Source organism: Zonotrichia leucophrys, chromosome 1 (genome assembly GCF_028769735.1).
Source record: "Zonotrichia leucophrys gambelii isolate GWCS_2022_RI chromosome 1, RI_Zleu_2.0, whole genome shotgun sequence".
In the NCBI taxonomy this organism is placed as follows: Eukaryota; Metazoa; Chordata; class Aves; order Passeriformes; family Passerellidae; genus Zonotrichia; species Zonotrichia leucophrys.
In genome coordinates this window covers 115,602,577-115,613,140 of record NC_088169.1, presented here as the reverse complement: position 1 = coordinate 115,613,140, position 10,564 = coordinate 115,602,577, and positions in this window count along the sequence as shown.

Here is a 10,564-nt window from a genome sequence, read left to right as displayed (position 1 = left end):
CTGCAGAGTGGTTTTGCAGGAGAAGTTTGGGTGGTTTAGTGCCTGCAGGATGAATGTGGATCAGTAGTGACCAACTGCTGAGAAGGAAGCACCCAGTGGTGAGAGACACAGGCAGGAACACCATGAGTTAAGACCAACAAAAATAATCATTTCACACTGCTGGGTCAGGTTGTGATGATGTTGGCTGCTCTGCTCTGTCTAGGTTTAGGGACTGTTCTCCAAGAAGGATGTGAGGTGGGGGATATTTCAAAGAGAGCTGCATCTAAAAAACAAGACCTGTGGGGACAGATTGGAGGGAATGGAAGTGTTCAGGCTAAAGAAAGAAAAAATGAAGGAAAAGAAGCCAGTAATCTCAAAATGCACAGAGGAAAGAATAAACTGCTCTTTCACATGCTCAGGGTACAGAGGAAGCATTAATGGCCTCAAGGTTAATTGTGAGGAAAGCTTCCTAATGAGCTTTGGACAAAGATCTGGACCAGCTTGCCTTGGAAAGCCGTGGAAAGTTTGGAGAACAAGCTGGAGTAACATCTGTCAGGGGAATTAAGCCCAGCTGATCTTGCATTAAGGTGTGGGATTGGTCTCTTGAGGACCCTTCCAGCCCTGTCCTCAGGGAGCCCATGGGATTCCCCACAGCACCAGGAGAATTTGCTCTGTATTCCCTCAGCCCTTCTGATCTGAGCCATCAGAACTGGAGACCTGGTGACATAATTATTATTATTGACAAAAACCTGTTTGTTTGGAAAAAACAAGGCTCTGTGTCACTCAGCCCAGTAGAAATCCTCCAGGAGAAGCCAATTTCTTTGCTCACAGTTTTCAGACCAAAAATATCCCCGCAGGAGATTCTGTGCACTCCCAGTGCTATGTCAGGCTGTATCTGGTGGAGGTTTTACTGCCTTCCCTTTGAATTCTTTCCATCTTCCTGCCCTTCTCCTGTCAGAGACACCAAGCCTTTTCCTTCCTCTCTTCCCTTTGCATCCCTTTTGTATCCAGGTTTTCATTTTGGGAGGGGATGCCTGGTGACATCCCATTCCTTTCTTTAATTGGGAACAGAAAGCTACTTGAACAAGCACATTCAGAAAGATTTAATTCAAATCAAACCAATACTATGAATGACTAAAAAACTCCCCACAACCTGTAAAACATGTAACACATGCAGACAAACAAGAATGACTTAGTGTTAGTCATGGTTATGAATGATGCTTTAGGTGGAAAATTGTGCAGAGGAGCTTAAAATAAGTGAGTGAAATGAAAAAGAGGTGAATGAAAAATAAGATATTTGTTCTTATGCTGTCAGGTGCTTGAGTTTGCACAGAGTCCTGAAATGATGCAGACGAACTCTGCTTAGACTGGGAAAGGAAAAAACCCACAAAAATCAGCTACAAAGCAGTTAATGTTCGCGGCAGATGCTCTGTTTGTTTAACAAGTACTTTCAGGCTTTTTTTGCCTGGAGAGCAGTGTCTCTTTTTTCATGTTAATGGGGATGGTTCTTTTAAAAAACACCACGTTAAGAGGCAAAGAATAAAACATATTTATTCTAAATGGAAAGGCAATTACCTCAGTGATGTTCCCCTGGGCATAAAAATCTCCATGCACTGCTCAGTGGAGCTCCAGTAACCACTTTTGAGTGTCTGCATGTAGAATTGAGTTGGTTTTAATTGCTTGTTGAATTACCTGGGTTCTAGCCCTCAGCCCTTCCAGCTGTAAATTGGTTACAAGCTGAAGTGGGAAATGCTGAGAAGTTGTGGGTTTCAAAAATAAGCCTATAAAGCTCTTTCCCCTACTTGTAAGGAACTTCCAATTTGAATTGGTGCTCTCCTGTTGGGAAAAAAAAAAATTGCTGGGGATGCACCGTTCAGACATCCAAACAGATTTTTCATTCAGGTTTTTCCAGACAGAGGGAGAAGAGCTTTTGGGTAGTTTTGACTTTATTTCCACATATCAGAGGCAATAATTTGCCTCAGTGGTGCCTGCAGCTAATAGGAAGGAACAGGCTCACACCCACAATAACTACTTGTGTTTGAAAACTTCTGGAATGTGAAAAGATGAGATAAAGCAGGATTTTTAAATGGGTGGATGTTCTTGAGTTAACCGAGGATCTTGGTTTGGATGCCAAGAATTCCACTCTGATCCCTGCTGTGACTTCTGGACAAAAATAACATTTTCAGCAGCACCAAAAATGCAATCCTGGAAGGTGGTCTGGGGCAGAAACGGCATCACCACAAAATGTCAGGAAGCTGAAATCCAGCTCCTTGAGGCTGAGCTGAACTTCACTGGTTTGTACAGCTCAGTGCCTGAAGCTCCCACCAGATTCCAGGGCAAAGCACCAGGGATTCACTCAGCAGTGAGAGCCCTGCCAGGAGGGAAATCTGCTGTGCTGCACCCTGCCCTGCTCTGGAGCTGTGCATCTGGCTTCATCCCAAAGCTGCTGGGATTGCCCAGCAGGACAACATCATCATCATCATCATCATTATTGAAATACCCATTTCAAACAGCCTGGGAAGCTGAGATTCCCCCACATTTGTTGTCCACAAGCAATGAGGTTTTTGCAGAGGGTCAGAGTGGGCCCAGGTCTCTGCTGGAGGAGCACAAACCCCACGCAGGGAGCCTGCACAGCGAGGTGCAAGCTGAAGCTGCAGCAGCCACAATCAGGTGCTGAGCTCCGGGCTCCAGAGGGGAAAATCAGAGTCTCAGAGTGCTGCTGGTCCTGCCAAGGCAGCTCCTCCAGCACGTGCAGCACACACAGACCCTCCTGGCCCTGCCCGAGGACTCAGGGAGGGACAGGCCGCTCAGCACATGCATTACATCACAATTTTCCTTTTCCCTGGCAAATTTTAACTGGCTGCTTTTTTTTTTTCTTTTTTTTTTTTTTTCCCCTGGTGTGATTCAAATACCAGGCTGAGGAGGTCATTGAGAGGAAGGATTTGCTCTGTGCTTGGCTGGCTGGAACCCAGCCTCGAGCTTCAGGCAGGACAGCGCTTTAGGAGCCAGCCAAGGCACAGAACAGATGTCCTGCACAAAGCTGAGGCCTCCTCTGCCTCTGAAGGAAGGACACAGGGTATGGGGTTTTGTGCAGACACAGCAGCACTGCAGCACCCTCAGGTCTTGACTTGTGCTGTTCACTGGGGCTGATTAAAACCCCATGTGGATGCTGCTCGCCATCCACATCCCTGCTCTGCACCCAGCCCTGCAGAAATGTCCCAGTGGATGTGACAGCTGGGACATTGCAGCCACAGGGCTGCTTTTAATGCAGAAAGGGGCACCAAAAATTCCTCTCTCCTTTCTGGTTATGTCTTCCTTACAGGAAGTTTTTGATATGGCTCTGGTCCAGCTGGCTCTCTGAGGAAAGGAGAGCCTTTCCACACATAAACCTGCCGTGAACTTTATGATTTTTTTTTTTTAAAAAAACAACATTGACAAAGTTAAACATGTCAATTGTCAGTTGGTTTAATGGGAGCAGCGAGGGGAAAGGGGTTGTTTTAGGCATGTGAGGCTTCTTGTTCTTTAAAAACAGAATGGAAACTTAAAACCAAACAGTGCTGCATATGGGCCCAAATGGTCTCTGCAGGCAAAGGGACTGCAAATAAGGAGGGTTATGTTAAGGACTCAATAAGTAATGAAATCCCCCTTCAGGCTGGGCTGATCACAAGCAAATGAACAGTGACTCCAACTCCAGAGCACACAGCCCTGGGGAAGGCACAGCCCTGCCTGGCTGCCCTTTAAAGGACTTGAGGCCTCTCTGTGAGACTTCATTTGAGGACAAAGGGAATAAAATAGGAAGCACATCACTTTGTGGATGTGTGTCCTTCTGTCACAGAAATCGTTCTCCCACAGGGAGGAAAAAGGGCTCATCTTCACTGGCACAGCAAGGCCTCTCTGCCAACTCTCTCACAAAGGGGCTGGAGCAGATAAAAAGCTCCAAAATCTGTCCAGATCATCCCTGCCTTGTAGTGTTTTATGAGGAATGAGGACTAGAGAGAGCTCTTCATAAAGGAGTGTGTAGTGCCACTGCCTCCAAAAAAAAATAAATTACTCCTGAGGCTGCTTTTGGTGCTGCAAATACTCATTTTCGTCTTGTGCAGCAGGCACAGATAGAGAGGCAGCAAAAGGGATCTGGCTGTGACTGCAGTGCACCCATCTGGATTGGCAGTGAGGCCCTTTGAGTGGCAGAAAAAGGGATTTATTGGAATGTGGGATCTGAAAGAGGACAGGGCAGCACTCCCCAAAAGGGAGCGATGCCTTTCTCTCGGGGAAACTGGGAGAACATCAAAGGGAGCAGAGACCTTGGAGACCTTTCCTCCACCACCCCAGCAGAGCCAGAGCATTCCTGAGCTCCCCACAAGGCAGATCTGACCTTCTCTGAGGCAAACCAGCTAATTCACTCTGCAAGTCCAACCTGAGGCAGAGAATTACACAACAATTCAATTGAGTTTCTGCTGGAGATTATTCCTGGAGTAAACACAATTATCTAGACATGTAACAGGAATTCAGGATGGGCACGGTGTAGAAATTGGTTGTGTAGAGGGATATTCCTGGGTGTTTCTTAGCTGCACACATATGACAAAGATGTCTAATCTAGTGCCTGAGGACTTAAATCAATGTCTTCCCAAATTGAGGGCTGACACTGAGAATTTTCAAGCCGTGGAAAGCAGAGACAAATGGACAAAAATACACAAAGAGCAGGCTGACAGGAATTTGTGGTAAAGCCAAATTACTAAGAGTTCTGTTTTATTTTTGTTCTGCTGCTCTGCAAGTCAGATAAACAAGTTGATAGGCACAGGAAAGCCATTTCTGCTGGTCTGTGTGCAGGTGTAGGGATTGCTGTGCACCTACTAATGTTACCCAGAACCTGCTTCTCCTCTGAATCAGCAACCCACAAGGCTCAGGGCTAAGTGCAATTTCTATTGAAGAAAAGGATAATTACAGTTCATTAGCAGATGAGGCACTCAGTTCTCTTTAGAGAACACACTTCAGAGCCTGCCTTTGCTTGCTCTTGAAGCAAGGCAAAATCAGGTTTTAAGAAAAAGGATAATCAAAAAGTGCTGTATAACTCTAAATGCCAGCAAGGAGCAGAAAACCACTTTAAAGCCTAAAGAAATCCTCCTGTTCTTTACATTCTGTGGGTAAAGCCTTGGACTTACAGAAGCCAAAGGCAAGGCTCCCACTCATTTGAGTGGGGCCAGCATTTCAACATGCTTTGTGAATTCTCAGCATGTATGGCTTGAGCCCTTCTAAAGAGATTTATAGCAAGCAGGAGGAGCTGCAACTCCATAAAACGTTGGTGTGTGCACATGAAGTGAATTAGTAGGCACAGAAGATTTGGACACTTAAATTCGGGTTTGCAAACGGAGCCCTTTGTCAGCCTGAGCAAACGCAGTGTGGTAAATCCGGATAATTCCTGGAGAATTTCTGAGCCTGGGGTCTCTGTGTTGCTCCCTTGGCCTGCCAGGAGCCTGGCTCTGCATCCAGCACCAGCTCTGTGCCAGTGAGGACCCGATCCATCCCTGGGTATTCCATTCCTGCTGCGTTACCTCCACGGACAGCAAGGGCAGACGGCAAACCTGGGACTTGTCTGTAGGGAGCTCAATTGGTTTTCCATACAGAAAAACACCCCCTGCACATTGAAATGCATGAAAATCACACACCTGGGTACAAGGCAGGGTTTTAAAACATCCTGCCATGAATTTTACATGAAGAGGACTGAAGAGGTCTAAAAAGTCAAACTGTGGCTTTTTAAACAAACAGCCCATATTTAAATTAATGTATCTGGGATTCCTCTGGTAATAAAAGATAGGGATCATGTTGACTGGGCTACACAGATGGACTAAAATTAATCTTGAAAAAGATTTTTAAGCAACCTAAATTCCCTCCTTCCCCACCATGGGCTCAGAGCTGGCTGAGGCAGCAGTGGGGCCATGGGCAGGTTAAAATAGAGGTGTTAATCTGCAGTGCTGCCTGTGCATTTAATCAATGCTCATAAACTGTCAGGCTGCAAAAGCAAAATGTTTTATCTAATTCCAAAGCAGATTTGCAGAACCTTAGCCCTCCATCCTGGTGGAAGGAGGACATGGTGTGTAAAACCAGGCTGCCTGACATCCAAAGGCAGAACAGCCTCAGCCCCAGGGTTTGCCACAGCCCTTGTGCTTGGGGCTGCAATTAAACTTTCCAACTTCAAAGAAGAAATGTTTCTGAAAACAAGAATGACCCTCCAAATGATCCTGACACGAGCTAGCATATTTACTTTGTCTATTTCTGGGCTTTTCCAAGCAGGGTTCAAAGTGCTGTGAGAAATTTGCCACCTCCAGCCCAGGCAGCGTGGGGTGTCCCAGTGACACTGAGATTTATTTTCTTCTGCCTGTAGCAAATGGGTTTGCTAAGATCCCAGAGCTATTGGAACAGAATTCCTAACACTTTAACAGCCCAGGTCATGCGTTCTGTACACCATAGTGCCTTGCATGTTTTACAGAGGATTAAAATGAGCAGCAGAGGTTGGGAGCTGCTGACACGAGCAGGATGTGCTGCAGATGGCTGAGAGGCACCAGCAGAGCTGGGTTCTGATTGACCAGTGGGGTCTCTCTGCCCTTTTCCCCAAGCACAGTCAAACACTCTGAGAGCTGAGGAAAGCTTTCAGCCTGATCAACACTAGGCTGGGACTGATCAATCATTAAATGAACAATGAGGGCAGGAGGAGAAGCTTTAAGCGTTTGGAGGCAGCATGGAGGGGAGGATGTGGAGCTGGACACGCACTCCTGGAGCTCTCCATGAGCTCACCTTGGCTGTCCACATGCACAGAGCAGGGTGGGAAAGGTGCCCCTTCCCCAGAGCCCACCTCTGCCTCCCGGGATCAGAGGCTTAGGGAGCACAGCGCACAATTTAAATCACAAAGCACGCATTTTCTTTGAAGTTTGCTCGAACTACTTGCTTCCCTCATAAATCCTTCCATATTTTTATTCCCAGGGTACTTCAATAATTTTCACTTGTTGAACTATTTCAGTTCAATCTGAGTTTAGAGCAACAACTTCTCTGTTGCACTCCACTCCCACTTCTTGCCCTGCCCCGTGAGCAGAGGCAAACTGTGATGTTGAGTACCCAGGGTGCTCTTTTGGAGCATTTTTGTTCCTTGTTCACATGAAGATGAAGGGCAAACCTGCTCTCTGAGGGAGCCTGACCTGCCTTGGGCTGTGTGTTCACCTTGGTGCAAGCAGGGTGTGTGAGTGACCAGTTCATCCACCGAGAAAAGCTGGTTGCAAAAACAGTTGAAACTATTTGGCCTCTTCAAAGTAGTATTTCTCCCTGCCCCTGCCAGGCAAGGGAAGAATTATGCTCCCCTTTTTAGACAGTTTTAAGAGAAGCTGGTTCACAGCAAACAGTGAAATGAGCTTGGGGGCCTTCCTGAGTGTGTCACAGAATGCTGTGTGTACCCAGCTGAAAGAAAGAGCTGCAATCTGTAAGAATCAACAAGTGGCCCCAAAAATGAAACCCTGCACCTGACAAATCATTTCAGGTTTCCTCGGGTTCCCTCTGTCCTTCCCTGCCTGGTCACACACTTCTCTCACAAATTCTCTGAAAGAAGAAGCATCTTTGTTTACCCCATTTGCAGCATCCCCAGCACAAATGGGCTCCAGCTAAGGCTGGTGGGCGTTGTCATCATGGAAATAATTGCAAGGATCAGATTTACAGTGGAGCCTCCATAGCTCTTCTTGAGGTTACACAGCAATGTTCCCCTCAGCTCTGCAGCCTGATGTGCAAACCACACTTATTCTGGGGAGTTTCTGACAGAAACTTGGCTTCTGGCAGGCACTTAAGCCCATGAGTGTTGCTGTTACACTGGACTGAAATGCTTTCTTGAGCAGGGCTGGACTCAAGCCCACACATGCATGTTTTGCTGGAGGTGCTTTTTAAAGCCCCTGTCCCTGGGAGATGTGTTGCCTGTCTCACCCTCTCCAGACCCAAATTTCGTGTTTTTACCATCTAAATTGTTTCCCCCAGGTGTCAGAGTTCCTCTGTGAGCTCCTGGCCACAGCATCAGTGCCTGTGGGGAGGAAGTGTGACCCCATGCAGAAGGGGGCAAACTTCCTACCCTGGGCCTTGAATTAACGCTGCAAACAATTTGCATTATTCATGGAAAACAGGCCTTTCCTCAGGATCCCTTCTGCCAGCAGCGGTGGTGAGGCATCAGCTGCACTCCTCATTGGGATTGTTACTAATCTGCATCACAATAGAAAACTGCTCCCTCTTCCTCGTGAACAGAGAGGACTCAAACACCTCCCTTCTGCAGAGAACAGGTGATTCATCTCTCTCGCTGGGAGGAAAGACTGACATATGTTGAACATATTGTACCCTGGCTCGTGAAGTTACAAAGCTTCCTCTGTGGGCAAGGATCACTCAGAGGAAAGCGCCTCCCTTTGCTCTGCCTTCCCTCAGAGGAGCCCATTCCCTCCTTCCCAGCTGCAAACAAAGCAGCCCGTGTGCCCTTGGGAAGCTGCTCCAGGATGGGACATGTGCAGCTGGATCCAGCCTCGGGAGAATGGCTGGGCTGCCCGAAATCTGATTAAAGCCATTCCCTCGCTCGGGCTGCGAACCCAGACAAGCTAAAAATACCTCGCTCCTTTCCTCTGACTCTCCTTTAGGCCTGTGCTCTGGGTTCCTTTCTGTTTGGTGACAGAAAATGTTATCTAAGGGGTTGTTGGGGTTTTTTAAAGGTATGCTCTAATCTACAACCATTTGTCTGCTGAAAAAATGCAGGTGCCTGCTTTCTGCTGGGATGTTTTTAGGCTGACATAAAAATTCCTACCCTGCCTTTTTCCAGCATGTCACACAGGCCTGATGCCATCAGCTCAGCTGCTGCAAAGAGGTCCCAAAATCTGGGTGTTAACACCCAAATTTTCTCTTTGAGCAGAAGAAACAAAACAAAAAGAGCTCTGCTTTCCCCCAGGCTGATGTCTGTTAATGCAACGCTGCCGCCTCCCAGGGCTGCTCTGCTCTGATCTCTCTGGCTAATTCGGAATTCTCTAAGTCACTGAGGCTCTTCAACAGCTCAATCCACACCCCTGTGAGCTCTTGGGTGCACAGGAGATCATGAACACAGAGATGCACCTCGACTTGTCCAGTGCTGCACACCAGGCCACAATTAGAGCTCAGAGACAGCCCCGGGCTCTGCACGGGCTGAAATCAATCACTGGCACCGACAGCTTGACAAAAGGGTCAGGGCAAAGATTTCAAGTTGTTTTCCACAGTAGTGGCTGCTCAAGCACTGAAATCTGGCTGAGATCCTGGCTAGTTAATCACTGCCAGGGAGGCTTTAACCTTTAGGTATCAGAAGTGGCCACCCATAACTGGAATAATTTGAATTTATGCTCATATTACAATGGAGAGCTTGTCGTGCCTCCCCCCACCATTTTTATGTGCTACTGCCCTGTTGGAATCATGCTGCATAAAAACTGTCAAAATACTTGCAGAGAATGGGCAGGAAAAGGAAAAAAAATTGTATTTTAGAAGTATAAATACCTTAAGAAATCAGGCTATTCCAATAACAGCTGAAACTTTCAGTCAAAATAACTTCATAACATAAATATCTCCTCCTCAAAAGCCAGAACATTTAAAGCATTAAAATCACAGAAAAATGTAGTTCTAGGTTAACCAAAGCTAGTCAAAACTTCAGGTCAAAATATCATACATTGCTTCAGTGGGGGGAAAAAAAGGAAAAAAAAAAAAGCATTCAGAAAATTTGAAATGTTTCAGCTTCTATTTTCACGCTGGCATTTTCAGCTCCTCATTTCACAATGGCATTTTCATTTCAAATTGACCTTAAAACAGGTTTTCAAAAAACGAGAATGAAATATTTGGATCATCCTCAGGCATTTCCCTCCTTTCTTTCCTTCTAAGGATCCAAATCAAACCCTCAAACCATGATTCCTGTTTAAAGGGGAAAGAAATCTTCTGAGAATTGGGGATATTTTCCATGCCAGGCACCTCATATTTTTCTCCTGAGTTACAGCAGTGACTGGTGTAGTCACAGATCCAATAAATGCCAAACTCATCCACCCCAGGATCCTTGCAGCAAATGCCAAGCGTGCCCTCATTAATATTCTGTGGAGGTTTGGGGATCAACAGGAGCATGCATAATAGCATTTAATGACAGCGGGGCTGATTATCAGCATGATTTGGCCTCATCTGGCCTCTGCTGGCAAAATAATGTGCATAATAAGGTGTGTTAATGCTGGGCTCTCTGGCAGGTGCTGAGGATGAGACGTGCAGCTGGCAGCACGGGGCGGGAGCAGCTGCAAGGGCAAGATTTGGGCCCTGCACATTAAAGCATTTGACATTTGGTGGCTGAGGGGAGCCCAGTTTAGGGCTAATAAATAACTCACCGATGATGACAACCTGTAATGACAGCTTTTATTATGGTCTGCTTAATCCTCAGGCCCAGCTTTGTCCTTGCAGGCCATCTGCCAGCCATTTGTTCTGCAGGGTTTTCCCTCCTGCTCCGTTGGTGCACTTGGGAAGAAGCTGTGGCCACAGGGGTGTGGGGTGTGTGGCTGGGGCTCATCCCTGCCTCTGGAAATCT